The sequence below is a fragment of the Mirounga leonina genome, unplaced genomic scaffold, assembly GCF_011800145.1.
Source record: "Mirounga leonina isolate KUSES-001 unplaced genomic scaffold, KU_Mleo_1.0 Mir_154, whole genome shotgun sequence".
NCBI lineage: Eukaryota > Metazoa > Chordata > Mammalia > Carnivora > Phocidae > Mirounga > Mirounga leonina.
Window position 1 is genome coordinate 10,472,431 of NW_023270389.1, and position 17,229 is coordinate 10,489,659.

At 44.1% G+C, this 17,229-nt stretch overlaps 1 long non-coding RNA gene across 1 annotated transcript in view; it reads left to right on the forward strand.

The window, feature by feature from the left end:
• LOC118014066 overlaps window positions 1–17,229 on the forward strand; it is a 72,574-nt gene that overhangs the window by 39,944 nt on the left and 15,401 nt on the right. Inside the window, exon 3 of the long non-coding RNA XR_004680190.1 lies at window positions 14,766–14,839. This is a non-coding gene — a long non-coding RNA (uncharacterized LOC118014066). The remainder of the gene's footprint in view (window positions 1–14,765; window positions 14,840–17,229) is intronic.

A 17,229-nucleotide genomic window follows, 5' to 3' on the forward strand; every position in this document is an offset into this window, starting at 1 on the left:
CAAGGAGGCTTTATGGGGATGCCTCATTAGGGCCAGACATGAGGAAGTCATTAAGTAAAGACTAGTCAGATTGAAACATGTTAGAATATTTCACTTGTTATGCAGTTAAGCGTGGCTGTTAGAATATTTGTTTTTGATAGTGAATTGTTCATTCCTGCCAACGAAATCTATTGCCTCTGGAGCATCAGCACGTGGGTTTGCCATTTGAACATCAGCAGCATATGGTCCTTGTGATCAAGTTAAGGTTTTGGGGAAATGAAAGGCATGATATAGTGGGAAGTTCAGAGAAAAACTTTGAGTCTCTGATCTGCCATTTGCAACTTGAATAGCAACTTACTTTCATTCATTAGACCCCACTTCTCCATCTGGGAGATGATGGGTTTGAAAAAGATCAGTGTATTTTAGAGATGATGCCTGTGAAGCTCTGGGGTTCATATCCTGTAAGTGCTGGTCCCTCCCTACCTGCCTCAACAGGCCAGCTCTGCTTTACTCTGTCTGGCATACTGGGCTTCCAAGTTAGATTATTATTATTTTAAAGTGAAGTGTTTCTAAATTGTGTTGGAATATCATTGGACTAAATGATCACCGTCACTCTTGGCTGTTCTTACTTTCTTGGGAGCTTAAATTTGTGTCCTGGGACATCTAAGTTTGTGAGGCCCAGAAAGCAGGATCTATAAAAGAGAGAGGCAGGCAGGGAGAGAGGGAGGGAGAGAGAGACGCCGAGGGTGAGGAGGGGCTCTTGGTCTGCTCCCTCTGGGCTCTTTGACAAAAGTCAGATTCATCCTGATGTGGGTACAGCTCCATCAAGGTCAACTTGGCCATACTGCATGGTCTGATGACAAGAGACTTTAAAACTTAGTTTCCAGGTACTACCCTGGTTCCTATATATCATGGTCAGAACCTGGAAATAGTCCCCATGGAGCGACTGCATAACCCCATATAAGTACTTGTGCATCAATTGCAGAAAGCGGGGGGTCACTGTGGGGGGAGTAACAGTCAGATTCTCTAGGAAATAGAGAGGCCAGAGGACCCATAGGTCTCCCCTCTACCATAAGGCAGCATCAGTTGCCTAGACACTATCTCTGAGGATACCAGCTCCCAGGGAGGGAGGCAGAAGGCAGAGGCAGCTGAGAGCCTAACATGTGACCTAAACATTCACTAGAGAGGCTGTTTCAACGATCAGACTTGACCAGGTTTGAAGTTGAAAGGGCTCTAAGTTATTCTCCTGCTCTAAGTGGTCAGCGAGCCCTCAGGAAAGAAACCATAATACTTACAGACAAAATAAAGAGTTGTGTCTCGTGTGTGTGCCCACTCAAGTCCTTGTGTGAATGAAACTTGTGATCTCGCTGTACTTAGAAACTGTTAGGACATTCCACCGAAGACCATCTGCTGGCGTTTGAAGAACCCCATTCTGTTCATAACTACCCTTCCTGTGTGCCTTCACTTCCCTATCAGAAAGCACTTCCTTTTGCCTTTTCCCATTCTAGGAGCAAGACTGATTTGTGGTGCATATGTTTTCACCCCCTCCCCTAGAGCAAGGTGTAACGTTACCCAAGAGTTTCCTCCTTCCGCATGGATGTCATCCTGTGTGGCCATGCTCACGTATTGGCCTCACTGGGCTCTGCTCACCCTGGCCCATGAACAGACAGCTCCTTTCACCCTCTGCGCCACAGCATGGACAAGATTGAACACGACGGGTCATTCTCCTTCTTTAGGGACTTGATGTCCTGCCAAGGGCTTGAGCGAGCGCCTCTCACGCAGGTATCCCCACCAGCCCGCCGCTGGTTCCCTGCTTCCCTCCTTCCCCCAAGAACACGTCCACACTTACCATGCCAGCAAGGGCCATGTTCTTCGACACCACGTTCCTCACAGGTTGTTGTGATTGAAAACACTGAGTTACAGCCAGAGAGTCTCAATGCTGAAGGAAGCAGCGCGCTGTGAAAACACGACCTCAGAGGCCACGGCTGCTAAGTAGAGACGATCAGCATCACTGCTGGCAGGCTACACGGCCCCAAGACAAAGGGCAGACCTCACTGAGAACCGGCTGCCCTCTCCCTGTGTGCCCCAGAGGTCCGGTCCGGCTGTGGGTGTCCAGCCACGGTGAAGGCCACAAGGGGCCACGTGCAGGATGACCCAGGAGGAGGGCCGGATCCCGTCCCCGTCCTCTTGGAGGGTTCACAATGGGAGAGAAACCGCATGTACCCAATGGTCCTGCAGCAGCAGGTGGGGGGTGAGGCGGGGCAAAGGATTGGAAAAGGTACTGGGGGTTTCCTTTGGTTATTTGAGGTCCCTGAAGAACTGCCCTTAAGAAGAGTGAAGGGAAGGTGAGTTTCAGATGTAGGCTGCATATGGTTAAAACCAAAAAACAAAAAACGTAGTAAAACATCTTGACGTGGAATTTGCATTGTGACCGAGGAAGTTAAACTTAGTGGTGATTCTTGTATGGCCATTTGCGCAATGACGATCACATTATATGATGTGGGTCCACTATACTAGGTGCGTTACACACCACGTGCCCCTGAAATACGTGTATCACCCATGACAGGGATTCCAAGCTACATGCAATATACATTACACACATTATACTCTAGGGGCATTACACGCTGGACACATTACACTTGATGCACGTTACACACTAGGTGCATTATTCACTAGGTGCTCAACCTGTGTCGTAATGGGCAGAGGGCAGTAGGCAGAAAGAGGAGACAGGAGTGGTATTCGTGCCTTCAGGGAGCTCAGAATCTAGTTCTAGAGAACTAGATAACGACCGGATAACTCCTGCATGCTCGGAGGGATTGCTCTTCTTATAATATATGCTGAAAAACCAAGAAGTCTTCCACAGGGGGCAGGAACTGGAGTTCAGAAAATGGCTGGGTGTCTGGGGAAAGGTTCCACTGTGGACGTGCTTAAATACTTGGGGCTGCTGGGGACCCCGACTGAGACTAGACTGGAGGCAATCTAGTGTAAGTGTACTAAAGTGTAATAAACCATCTGTCATCAACAAAGTGTCATAAAAAAGCTGTTTTTCAAATAAACTTACTTCCTTTGTTTTTCAAAACAAAGTGTTGAAAATGGAAATACCTTCCCCTATAACCTCCTAATGCTGTGTTTTTGTTTTAACTGCATTCACCTGGTTTATGATGAAGGGAAGACTTCCACATTTGGGCTGTATCTTACACGCTAGTGGGAACGTCTTGGGCTGTACTCTGTAACTAGACCTGGAAAAGAGCACGGGGCAAGTGCGTGTATTGGCTCATGGCAAGTTTTCTCTTTCTCCTCCTACCTCTGGAGCCTGGGCTTCTCCTTCCACCCTCCCTTTCTCTTAAGGAGTTAGCACGCAAGTTAAAAATCCATCTGAACCACCTTTCTTCCTTCATTAGCTGCCTCTTCCCCCTGTATTTTCCGCTTCCCTGCCCCGCAGAGCCCCGGTTTCTCCCAGCTACTGTTGACTAGGGCTTCCTGGGATCTGCAGCCCAGGATCTATGTGGTCTCTGCACTCAGAAGGAAGAGAGGATAGAGATCCTCTGCCTTGGGGTGTTTGTGTGTGTGTGTGTGTGTGTGTGTGTCCAATTACTCTGGGCCCATGGGAAGCACAGGAAACAGGCTGAGTTTATTTCTAAGCTGTAAAGAATACCTGTTCATTATCATCTGTATCCAAAATGAGATATTTGAGCATTGCTTGGTGTTTCTTTTCTTTCCATGTATCTGCTCACTGATTTAAGTGTTCACCACTCCAGAAGCTGATCTCTAGGAGGTGAGCTGGAACATTCATGAGAGATAAGAGGAAAGGAGGCTGTGGGGGTCCTTGTGAAACTCTGCCATAGGTTCCCACTGGCACCTCCAGAAACCAGCCCGTGTGTGGGATCGGCGTCCTGGGCTGTCACCAGGAAATGGGGGATTGAAACGACAGCAGGAACAATGTATTACTCTCACTGAGTGGTTACTATAGGTCAGACACTGTGTTAGTGCTTATTTGTATTAAATTATAACAACCCACTATTTCTATTTAACAAGCCGTCAAACTGAAATTTACAGAAGGGAAATAGCTGGCTCAAAGTGATACAGACCAGTGCTCTGGTTCCTCAATACAAACCTTAATAATAACTGACATTACATATATTTTTCCAGTTCACAAAGTTTTCCTCAGGAATGGTATTTTATTCAATCCTTGGCGAAGGGCCCAGGAGGCTAAGAGACAATTCAAGATTATATAACTCATGAGTGGACCAGGTGAGATTTAACACTAGCTCTTGTGAGAGGATGGCATCAAAAAAACTAAAGGTAGATCTCCAGGGTATGTGAGCAGGAAGAGACAATCTTCTGAGTTACATCTGTATCTCTACTATTCAAACTTATCGCTAACATTGAAAATTATGTTAGCTGGCCCAAACCTTTGCTTTGATCATTACATTAAAAAAAAAAAATCCTCTTGCAGTAGATGAGGCAGGTGTGCTTGGGGATCCTCAGTGAAAATTTACCATGAAATAACCTCATTAGAGTTAAAAATAGCTAAATTAGTCAGAACTATATATTTTATATGGCACACACATTGTTTCAGAGCATACAAAATGAAGGAGAACTTCCAAATTCTTTTTATGAAGCAAGTATAACATACCTAAACCTGATAAAAATAGAACCAAAAAGAAAAGAAAGAAAAGAAAAGGAAAATTATAGATCAGACCAACGTGACTTATGAATATTCATAGAAAAATCTTGAAAGAAAATTTTAGGAAACACACTTTAAAGCCACATTAATAAAATAATGAATATAATACACCGTGAACAAGTGGGGTTTATGCGAGGAATTAAAAGATTAAATATTAGAAATTATATTAATATAATTCATCATATTAATAAGTGTAAGGAAAAAAATCCACACGGTTGTTTCTAGAGATGCTAAAATTCCTTGACAAAATTCAACATCCTTTCCTAATTAAATTCTTGAGAAAATATCTCCTTATAATGATAATAGATATCTACCTCCATCCTAAAGCTATCGTCTTAATAAATGTGAAATTCTAGGGACATTCCCAACAAGATCGGGGACATAGAAAAGATGTCCACCACCCATGACCACCTAGCATCATTCTCAAGGTGCTAGCTAAGGTAATTTAGACTAGAGAAAACAGTCATAGGCAAATGGATATGAAAGGAGAAATAAAATGATCTCTGCTTGCAGAAGACATAGTGGTATACCTAGAAATCGTAAAGATTTAACAATTAAAAAACTCAATAAAAGAATTCAGCAAGGCAGCAAGATGTAAGGTTAACATGAAAAGAACCAGCATTCATACACACAAATAACCATTAGGGTGTATAATGAATGAGAAAACCAAATTCACAATAGAGAGGATACAATAAAATACTTAGTAGTAGAGTTATCTCATTTAAAAAAATATGTCCACGTAAAATTGTATGTGTCCACAGCATCTTCATTCATCATAGCCAAAAATTGGAAACAACTCAGATGCTACTGGCTTGCATCACGGATAAACGCATCTCAGCACCTTGGTACAATGGAATACGACTCAGCAAGGACAAGGAATGATTTAGTGATTTGTGCAGCAACATGGAAGCATCTCACAAGCAGTTTGCTAAGTGGAAGAAGCCAGACTGAAGGGCCACTTACTGCTTAACCGCATTTATATGAAATTCTATGGAGGCAGCCTACGGTGGCAGGAAGATCAGTACTTCCCAGGGGCCAGGGCTCCTGAGAGGCATGAGAAAACTTCTGGGGGTAAAGAAGCTATTTTATAACTTGATTGTAGCTGTTGTTACATAACAGTCTACATTTGCCGATCTCATGGAATTGTACACTGGGCTTTATTATGCATAAATTATACCTTGATAAAGCTGATTTAAAAAAAAAAATAACTTTACTCTTCACGAGAGTAGCTTTTGTTCTAGAAGTTTCCAGAAAGCCAGCAAAGGCCACCCTGGAGTAAAGCTGAAGTAGAAAAAGAGTAGCTTCATACAAAATAGCTTTGTGGGGTGTCAGGATGTAAACTAGAGGTTTTCAGGCAGGAAACTTGGTGTCACCTAGTCTTTTCTTCTGGATTCACAGGTTTTGAGTTTCTCACCACATCCGGTAAAGCTCCGAGTGGTTGGACAGAAATGGAGAGGGTGGAGAACAGCCCACAACCACTTTCCTCAGGGTACCAACTACTTATTTCACTCGTATTTTTCTCTTCTTAGTTCATCTTGCTTGCCCTGCACGTTTGCCTCACCATCAGTGGATGCAGTGAGGGACAGGGACAGGCAGATCAGGACTAAGCGTTTGTGAGCACGTGTGTCTGTGTGTGTGTGCATAGGTGTACGTGCCTACCTGCGTATGTGCCTGTAGAACTCCGTTTCCTTTTCTCTGCATCTCATAAATCTAGGGTTATTTCTTGTCCTTATGGAACCATATCATCCTGGTTTTATATAATAAAACTTTGACCTGGAGCAATTTTCTCTCATTCTGGTCTCAATGCCAAGCCCCAATAGAGAAGAAAAGAGGGAAAATTGCTTTTCTGCATAATTGGTGACTCTGCACACATACACACATGTTCTTTCATTTTTTTAAAAGTAGGCTCAGTGCCCAGCACGGAGACTAATATGGGACTTGAACTCACGACCCTGAGATCAAGACCTGAGCTGAGATAAAAAGTCAGATGCCCAACCAACTGAGCCCCCCAGGCGCCCCTCACGTGTTTTAATATAAGCACTGCTGCTGCCTATTGCGAGTCTGACTTTCTTGACAGTACCAGGCTGAGAGTGAACTACTTTGTTGCATAACAGACTTAATTCTGGGGTTCAGCTTCCCATGCTCCCGTCTCCTAGCTGTCTCCTTCCCACTTTTCCCAGTACCAGTGGTGCTGTAAGGAATTCCAAACAGCGCCGTTCCTTGACTGCCCCTTCTTTTTTATCTAATGAATTAAGACCTGACATGAAAACTTGAAAGAAAAGGGTAGTCGAAGTAAATGTCTAACGTACGGTATGGATTATTCCTCCTTAGTCTTTTCCTTCGCATGGTTGATTTGAATGTGATCGTGTCTGTCTTATGCTATCTCTTTGCTTCATTGTGTAGAGCTTTCTAGCTTGGTGTTGGTGTTGCTATTATTATTTCTGTTATTGTTATTTATTTAAAGATAGTGGGGAATCGGGGCGCCGCGTGGCTCAGTCGGTTAATCGGCTAACTCTTGATTTCGGCTCAGGTCATAATCTCAGGGTCCTGGGATTGAGCCCTGCGTTGGGCTCCGTGCTCGGCGGGGAATATGCGTGAGGATTCTCTCTCCCTCTCCTCCTAACCCCCACACCCCCGGCACTCACATGCTCATGTGTGCGTGCGTGCTCTCTTTCTCTCTCTCAAATAAATAAATAAATCTTAAAATAAAAAATAGTGGGGAACCGGAACTCAAGTTTTGGTATTATTTCCTTCCATCTTTTCACCCTTGATTTAAGAATAAGACATCAGTATAAGAAAAAAAAGAGTGGATCAAGTCTATAAATATGACAAGTAAGCATATCCGGTACCATAATATCAAGCACGAGAAATCCTGCTGTTATGAGTTTGCAGTTTGCAAAGTGGATTATAGCCCTGTATCTTCTTCCCAGTGATCAGGTAGCGGGGGGGACTCACACTGGGAAATGAGGGAAGGAAATGAGAGAGGGATGTTCTAGAATTTTATCCACTCTAACCTTGGTGAGCATTAACTTTCACCTCAAAAATATCTTCCATGGAAATTGTTTAACATTTGCCAATTTTAATATATATCTTTTTTTACACAGACAAATGAGGAACCAATACACCCAGTTAATCCCAATCACTATTAACCAAGGTGTCGGTGACCTAGAGTGTTAGCACTTTGGATTACGAACACGCAAGAATTGAGATTTGAACAGAGGGGCCCTACATGTAAGAGAAATCAAGCATAAGACTGGTGTCAAACACAATAAATTCCCCACTTTTTAACTTATTTGTTAAAACTCTATGATTCAACCTGTTTGTTAAAATCAGATGAATATAATATTTAACTTACAGAATTTGGAGTCAGCCAGAGTTTGAATTTCAACTGTAGCCCAATGTAGGTAACCTTAGGCAAGTCACCAAACCCTCTCTAAGCCTCACCATCCTCACTGGCAAATCGAATTTAACAATATTACTGATTCCAGAGGGTTGCCGAGGGGATTATATAAATAACAAATATGAAATAAATATTGATTAAATGAAATAATGCATACCAAATGCCTAGCACATATTAAATTATTTTCTAATTTTCTCAGGTGTCTGGAGTGATTATTTGAAGTGTCTGGTTTGCCTCTGGCGGACTGGAAAGTTAAGCCCAGAGATTTTGAAAGGAGAGGCCATTCCCCTCCCTCACACTGTATCCACACTCTCTTCCTCACCCCTGCACAAAGGCCAACATGGTGGCTGCCTGGAGGTGGGGAGAGAGAATGGGCACTGTGGTCAGGACTGCCACATGGATGGGTCCAGTCACTGCCAAGCTGCAGGGGCTTCAGTTTCCTTTACAATCTACATGACTGCCATTATCCATGTCCTCTTGTGGGAGAGTGGCAGTCCCTGCATGATCTGCTGGGCTTGATCAACAGTGCTGAGACCTGCTGCTTTCCAAAGGCCCGGTGAAGGGATATTCCAGTCCCCTTTCTTTCCTACCTTCAACTTTTCAAGATCTAGAGCAGTCCAGAGTTCCCTTGGCTTGCCTACAGTAATTGTACAGCCATGGGAAAGCCATAGGAAGAACAGATAGGAAACATCAGGAAAGGCAGGTGTCTGGATACAACCAGGGCATAATTTATTTGCCAAGGAGAATTATTTTCTTTTTACATCAGTTTAAAGCAATTGGAAAATCAGCTGCTGGTCCAGATTTCATTGTATAGCTCATCATTATATACAAACATCTACGCAGAGAAGACATTTTCCTTCTAAGTCAGACAATGGAAGGGTTTCTAGCTTGACTTGGAGTGAAGGGTGTATAAAAGGTGGTAGGGGAGAGAAGGATGCACCAGATGATAGAAAGTCTTCGGTGTCTGAGTGACAAGGCTGGATATGGCCCACGATGATGGAATGTGTAACCAAGTAAGTAGGCAGAATGCCCAAGAGTAATTAAAGATGTGCCTAGACCAGGGCCCCCTCTACACCATAGACTCATTCTCGCAAAGTCAAACATCAGTGGAACCTTCAGAGATAAGATCATTTTAAGTATGAAAACACAATTCCCTATTTAAAAGATCCTTTTGCTAAAGAAGAATTCTTACTCAAATTGGAATAATATTATCTCATCCAATTTACTGGCTCATAGTTTTAATTTTGTGAGGATCTGAATGCAGGGTCCTTATGATAATCTTGAATGCACTCTTGCAGAAAACTGAGCTTGTGGGCTGGTGATTGCCTGTCGCAATCCATCAATCATCCATCAATCCATAGTACCAGCACTGTACCCTGGGTGCTGATGGTTCCTTCAACATGCTGGGTACTTTCTTGTGTTAGGGCCTTGGCTCTCACCTTCCCTCAGCCCGGAATGCTTTACTTCCACATATCTACTCTCTCACCTGCCCCCTCCTTAATATATTGTCCTTAAAGAGATCTACTGGGACTAACCAATTTTAAATTGCAACCACCCCATTTCTTTCAGTCTGGGTCTTCCTTGCTCTGCTCTACTCTCCTCTTTCTAAAGCACCTACCACTTTCATATACTATATACTGTACATTGTTTGCTATTGTTTACTGTCTACCTCTCAAGGGCAAGGGTCTTTGGTTTGTTCATTAATATATCCCCAGAATCTGGACCTAGCACACAGTAGGTGCTTCATAAATATTTCTTGAGTGAATAAATGAATGAATGGTTTCTAGAGTTTCTACAGTTAACACAAAGTCTTTAGGTCCCATTTTTTTTAGCTCATCCTTTTAGTGTCACACAGACTATGCTGCTTGATGGACACATTCATGACTCACACCACTGTCCCATTGCAGGGGTGGCACAAAGATGCATAGGACTTGGAGTCCAGTCCTGGACTTGCCAGCTGTATGGCCTCGGGCCCCCATCTCTTTATCTCTACAAAGGAAACAATGACTTCCTAAGAGTGTTTCTTTGGGGAAAAATGAATTGACATTAAGTGAGTGTTCGTACACCACAAAATGGAATATGGATATGTTTTCATATTTAGAAGCCTATGGGGTTTTGAGCTGCAGTTTTCACTGTTCATAAAATTTTTTGGCCTGGTTTGCTGATTCATGGATGGGTTAGATCTCACCCATAATAATACTGCACCTGCATTGATGATCTACAAGGTCTCTGCTAGGCAGGTGTAGATAACTGTTCCCTCACTTAGCAAGTTTCAGATCATTATCCCACTTTACAGGCAAAGGAAAGAAAGTTCCCAAGTTGCCAAACCATGTGGGTGGTGAAGAGCAGGGCTGAGATCCAATCTGTGATTATATCTGAAATGACCATCCATTTGGTCACATTTCTTGTTCCAGCACCTGACTCCACCCTCTAGCAATACTTTCTATTCTTCCTCGTCCTCCTGCCTCTCTACCCACTTTCAAACACTCACGTGCATGTACACTTTTGCCCCGGCCACCCTGACGCAGGTGTCCATAACGTGGTGTAACACCTGATTTGCTGAATCACTAACTTGCAGCCCGGAGACGGCTATCCGGCAGCAGCATCTCAGTTCACCTTCGTTCTTTTCCACTTTAATCCCCCTTAAGGGTCAGAAAAAGCTCACTTAAATTCTGAGTCATGCTTTTTCACATTCTATGAGGGTAAATGATGGGCCCTAATAGTATTTGGGAGAGTCACAGAGACCTCTAGATCTATCCCATGCGAATGTGAGGTAATATCACGGATTTGGCAAGCTGTCCTTGACCAGAGGTTTTAATGATTAATTTACCTTCCCAGAGGAGAGATCTGATGCCAACAGAGGAAATCAGGAGACCCGGACAGGGCAACAGAACTAAGGGGATCTTTGTTTTGTCATTGAGCCTGCAAGTCACATGCTGACAGATGTCATGGTCTTGCCTGGGTCCCTACCCATAAGAACTGACAATATACAGCGAACTCACAGTCTACTTGCCTGACGTAGGAGAAATCATTTATTCATCTCTTAAATTCCTCCTGTCTTCTTTCCCCAGGCTTTAGGAACGATCTAGGTGGCAGAAGGGAGCAGGGAGAGGAAGAGGATCTGTGCTTTGGCAAAACTTTGAATCATACCCAGGTTGATGAATGGAAACTCCTCACTCATGCTCTGATGGGGTTTTAGAACAAAAGGCCTCTCCTAGGTGGAAGCTGTGGGTTCAGTCTCCACCTGTAACCCCCTAACTTCAAGATCCTTTGCAAGGGAAGGTCAGATATCCAAGGCTGGAACCTGGACTGAGGCTCCTGGGGGGAAGGAAGGAGAAACGCATGGCCTGTGCCTATGTCCTGTCATGGGGCTTGTGAGTCAGCATGCCAATGGCCTGGGATCTACATTAGCAGCATTACCCATCCAGGCTGGTACCAGGTGCATGGTGTGCCCAGGCTCACAGCTATGAGTGATCTGTGCTGGGTGAGTCAGAGACAACACAGACAGGAAAGATCCATGAATTTGGCTGGTGCAGCCCTAGGTCTGTGACTCCGTAGCTGAGGCTGGGTCCCTGGTGGGGACTCTTGGTGATCCTCATGGGGTTGCTGAATGCAAGTCTGGAAGGGCTCTTGGAAGGACATGGGGTCTGGGCCCCTGCCACTGAGCAGAATCCCCACCAACTCCTCCAGGCTGAAAATCCATCTTGGTCCTTTGTGAATGAAAAAAAGAAAACAAAATCATTTCTAATATTAAGGCCAAACACACAAGATGGATCTGGCAGGTCCAACTGAAATGAGCCTTCCACACTCTGAAAGGATTGGCTTCATGGTCTTGGAGCAGTAGGGGTGCCAACACATTGTCATCATGACTAGAATGTGCAGAGAAAATGCCCCTCCCTCATGTTGTCTGCAACTAGTGTGGTCTAACTCTTGCCCATCATCTTCCTCTCTGGGCTCGCAGGGGCTCCTGGGCTGACTTGGCTTCCCTCAGCTCCTGCCACTGCTAGAGACACCTTAGTGTGGCCATGACTCCCTTTCATTCACCCCCTGCCCTGGCCGATCACTCTGCTCTGTGCTACCCCAGTGAGCCAGGCTTCCTGCCACAGGTAGTTCCCAAATCCAGCACACAGGTGTTCGGGGAAGCTCAGGGAAGTTAGATCTCAGGAACCTCCAGCCTGCCCACCCTGTACTTGGCACACATATTTACTGAATCCCCAGATGGGAAACAGGGTCAATAGTCACCCTCTGCCTTTGATGTTTCCTTTATTTATCATCTTCTTCTCTGCCTGATGAACTTCTATTGCCATGCATTCATTCAACAAACATTTACCAAGTACCTATTATTCAACAAGCTTAAATGTCATGTCCCTCAGAAAGTTTTCCACAACTTCCCTAAAAAGAGCTGGTCACTTTCCTTTCTGTCTTTCCATGCTACTTTATTTGGGCACCCAGTTGTGTCTTTTGTATATGTTGCAATGATACATCACTGTTCTCTTCTATCCTGTAGACCCATGATGTTCCTGCTTAAGGGGAGAATCAGTCTGTAGCTTCGTACCACCAGTATCTGGCACCCTTGGAATGTTTACTGATGAAAGTTAATGAATGGAGGGGTGCCTCGGTGGCTCAGTCTGCTAAGTGTCTGCCTTCGGCTCAAGTCATGATCCCAGGATCCTGGGATGGAGCAGGGAGCCTGTCTCTCTTTCTCCCCCTGCTTATGCTATCTCTCTCTCTGTCAAATAAATAAATAAATAAAATCTTGAAAAAAGTCTTGAAAAAAGAAAGAATTAACAAATGGAAACAAAATGATAAACTTAAATGTGGGGCTTATAATACTCAGGGAGGTAGCATGCTTTTTTGTGGTTAAGGGTATGGGCCCAGAAGTCAGACTGCCTTAGTTTGAATCCTGGCTCCGAGATTTACTAGCAGGATGATGTGAGGCAAGTTATTTAACTACTCTGTACCTCGATTTCCGTACTTGAAAAGCGATGATCATAATACCTACTTCATAGTGTCATTATGAGGATTAAATAAAATAAGCCAGAGTGAAGTATTTAGAATGTGTCAAGCATATAATATGTCCTCACTAAATGGTAACTTTTATTGCTTGTTATTCTTTCTCTGTGGATTTGATTCTTTTTGGTTAAATGCTTGTGCGTTTGGATGGGCTGTTGCATGGGTTTAGGATGTGGGGGACCGAGAAAAATTCAGGTTTAATTTTCCATGAAAAGCAGAGAGGAAAAGTCAATGAATCTTAAGCTTTGCTTTCATTCTCCCCAGTCAGACACGAGCTGCACTCCTTGGCTTTATAAGGACTCTGGTGGAACAAGAAGGATGCTGGAATATGGCCAAGTGTAGCTGTGAGGCGAATTTCTAGCCAAAGAAAATATAGTTGAAGGGCAAAATATGTCATCAAACAGGAAAAAAAATCCTGCGTTTTTCTTATTAAAAAAAAAAAAGAAAGGGTGGATTGGGACAAGTTCTGCTACATTAACCGCTAAGATACCCAAGAGATAAATGACACTTTTAGGGAGCTGGCAGCATTTCCTAGTCTAGAGACATACGATTTTGAGACCATTTAGGTAATCTTCAATTTGGGCTGGCTTCTCAATAAAGTTTTAAAAATAAATCTCGAAAGGCCCTTCCTCTCAGGGTCCATCAGGTACCCACCTCTGGTCTTAGAGCTGTCACTCAGGCTGTGCCCTTCTCACTCAATGTGACACCTTTGATAGTAACTCGTTGCAGAACTTTTGGAATCAGTCAAATGGGTCAATAAAAAAGTGCCCGTAAACCAGGGAGATCACTTATAGTGATATTGGTTATGAGAAGGAGCCCCGAAACACACAAAATGCTGCCCCAGATTACCAGCACATGGAGAAGAAGGGCTTGTGACAGCCTGGGGGGGCTCTGGGGAAGAGCGCCAGGTGGAAGGAGGCAGGTGGAAATATGACTGAGAGAGCAGTGGGAGGGGGAATTTGGAGAGCTCGGCGAAGTGAAGTCTAGACTTGCTTGTACCCCTCTGACTGCCTACTTCTCCTTTTCTGGATCTCTGGCTTTTCCTGGGTTTCCCATTGGTGGGTTTTCATTCTCCTCCTGGTCTCCTTCTTCCCCTCTTCCTGTCTCACTTTCTTATGAACTGAGGCTGCCTTTGATTTGACAGTGACAGGGCAAAAGTTTAGTCCTGTCTCCAGGTTCAGGGAACTTGAACTAGTGCTTCACAGCCTCCTTTCTTCCCTGCAGATCTACCACTATCTTTGCCCTGCCCTGTACCCTGGGGGCTGATCTCTGTGCCCCTCACCTATGGGGAGTCCTGGAGGGAGGTTGGAAGTCAGGAGCCAAGAGACCCTGGGGTATTCATTCTCCTGGCTCCTTCCATCAGGAGAATCTCAAGGATGTCCTGTCTGGTGGTCCTCCGCATCCAACCCGGCTACTCCAGTTTCCGGTAACCCCTCCTTCTCCATGCCCCACATCCCTGAGCTGGGGTACTCACACACCAGAACCTCTCTTTGAGAATGGCCCCTTCATTAAACTCTCCTCAAATTATCCTAATTTGAGTGTGTCATCTGTTTCCTGCAGGGGCAAAAATCAACAGGAAGCTTGCTCACAATTCAGATTCCTGGGTACCGCCCACAGAAATTCTGAATGGAGAGTAGGTCCAGAGAGGCATCTACATTTTTAACAAGTGCCTGTTTCTGATTCCAGTTGTCCAGGGATGACTTTGAGAGAGACTTGACCAGACTCTGTCGAACTGGACGTCATCCAGATTTAGTCAAATGGTAAGAATAACGCAGCCCCCATAGTTCCCATTGTTCCAGCGTCTCTTCTGAGAAGTCCAAATTTTTGTATGAGATCATTATGAGCTAAGTTGGGAAAGGCAGGGAGATTTCTAAACCAAGTCCTGGAGTCTGTGGGAGGGCTTCAGTAACCAGAACCATAGAATTACAGAGTATCAGTGAACGCGACATTGAGCTTCTCAACACCTCATTGATTTATGCTGGCACGGCTTACCTGTAGCTGAGGGCCCCTGAAGTTTATTTGTGTTGATTGCACCATCTCTAATAAGATAGAGAGATGTAATGGATGGCAGATGCCCAAATTTGGAATTAAAGAATTCTGTCCATGCAAGCCAGCCATGCATGCCACTAGTCCAAGCTAACAGTTGTTAATTGCACAGTGTTACACGGAGGAACTCAGCCAAGGAGAAAAACCAGAAAACTAATGAACTGGTATCAGGAAAACACCAAGGAACACAGCCAAACATCCAGAGAAAAATCCAAAACCTACCTGGATCTTGAAGTTGTGTGGACTTACCGTTTCAGGAGCCTGATCTGTTTTGAATTTATCAGGTGCATTCTTGGAACATGACATTTCAAATATTTAGGATAATATTTATTTAAGCAGCAGGGTAGACAACAGAGGCGGTTGGGAAAGAACATTGCTTCTTCTGAGAACTGTAACCTTTTGCTGCTTCTCCGGTTCATTTCTTAGAAGAGTAGCTCAGAAAGGAGAAGGGGCCGGTTCACATTCCCCTTCACAAGGCCATGCTACAGGAGCAAGTCCCACGACTAGTGCCTGCCTTAAAAGTCTTAGAGCAAGAATCTGGTTGCAGATGCCCCTTCAATATCATCTAATTTAAGTGCTTTGTTGTTGCCAAATCATATGCAAGAAAAGCACGCCCAAATAAACCAATGTGCAATGACATGAATGAAATACATGTTCTCTTGGCACTCTGTTTCCTGCTATCGATGTCCCATTAATCCCATGGTCGCTCTAAAAGAGCAGAGCCTAAGAGAGAAAGGATGGACCATAGCGTCAAAACCTTGATGCCGCCACTTCCTTTAAGAAACTTATTTCATGATTCTCATTCTGTGTTTCTTCATTAGCAAAACTAATAAGACAAGGAACCTCATAAGATATAATCATTAATCATATTAATATATCTAATCACAGCACAGCAGCTATTATATAGTACTAGGTTCTCAATAAATGAGAGTGGTCATTCTTGTTACTCTTCTAGAAGCTCTAGTTAAGCCCCCATTGCCTTTTTACTTCCTATTTGTCAAAGCCCTGGGTCAGAGACACTGCAGCTAAAAGGACACTCTTGCTTCCAGGAAAATGCAGATCCTAAATGTGGGAACTGGCCCTGGGACTGAAGCTCAGAGACCTGACAATCTATTCTGAGAGATCCAGGTTCTAGGGTAATTTCTCCCCACACAGGAAACCATCTCATCAATGACTATCGCACCTCTCACTGACTCCAGTTTCCTGGGTACCACAGACTTCTTCCTCAGTGGAGAGTCAGGCCACAGACTATAGACCCAGGCCATTAAAATTCAATGGCTCTGTCTCATGGGCCAAGAGAAGTGGGTGAAGCCAGACAGTCTGTGATTCAACAGAACTCCTTTGCATAAGCTTTTCTTTGTGTGGAGCTGTAAAATCACTAAACCCATTTGCTTAAATGCTGGTGGCATTTGTAACTTTTGGAGTCATCCCTGTTGTCATTCTCTAACATATTTTCTGAATATATATGAAACCACCCAGAAGGTACAGAACTCAATCCTCATCAATGTTGGTTCATCAGTACCTTATCCTAAACCACTGCCTGGGCCTATCTAACAGTCGTGGTTTGGGATCATTTGCCACTTAACTATTCTAGCAAAGCATCTATGTCCTGTTATTAACATTAACATTTATCCATCCATCCATCCATCCATCCACCCATCCATCCATCCATCTACCCATCCATCATCCATCCACCCATGCATCCATCCGTCCATCCATCCATCCATCCATCCATCCATCCATCCATCCATCCACCACTCCATACATCCATATTAATAAGCTCTCACTACATGTGGGTGTTCTCTTGAAGCAGGAGCATGAGGAGACCTGGTCTATTGGAAGAAACATGAAAGTATCAGATTGGGGCTTAAGCACTTGATCTTGGTGGCCTTTATCTGTCCCAAAATAGCCAATCTCCTATGGAATGCAGAATCAGTCCAGTACCAATGGAGCCATTGGAAATGTATCTTTTGTTCCCTCTGGTGGTACTAGGCCTCTCCTCAAGCCTCTCAAAGCGCCAGAAGACCTGGGAATGCCTCAATGTAGTCCCCCTCTCTCTGACTGCATGGCTTGAGGATAAAGAAGACTTTGTAAATCAAACAAT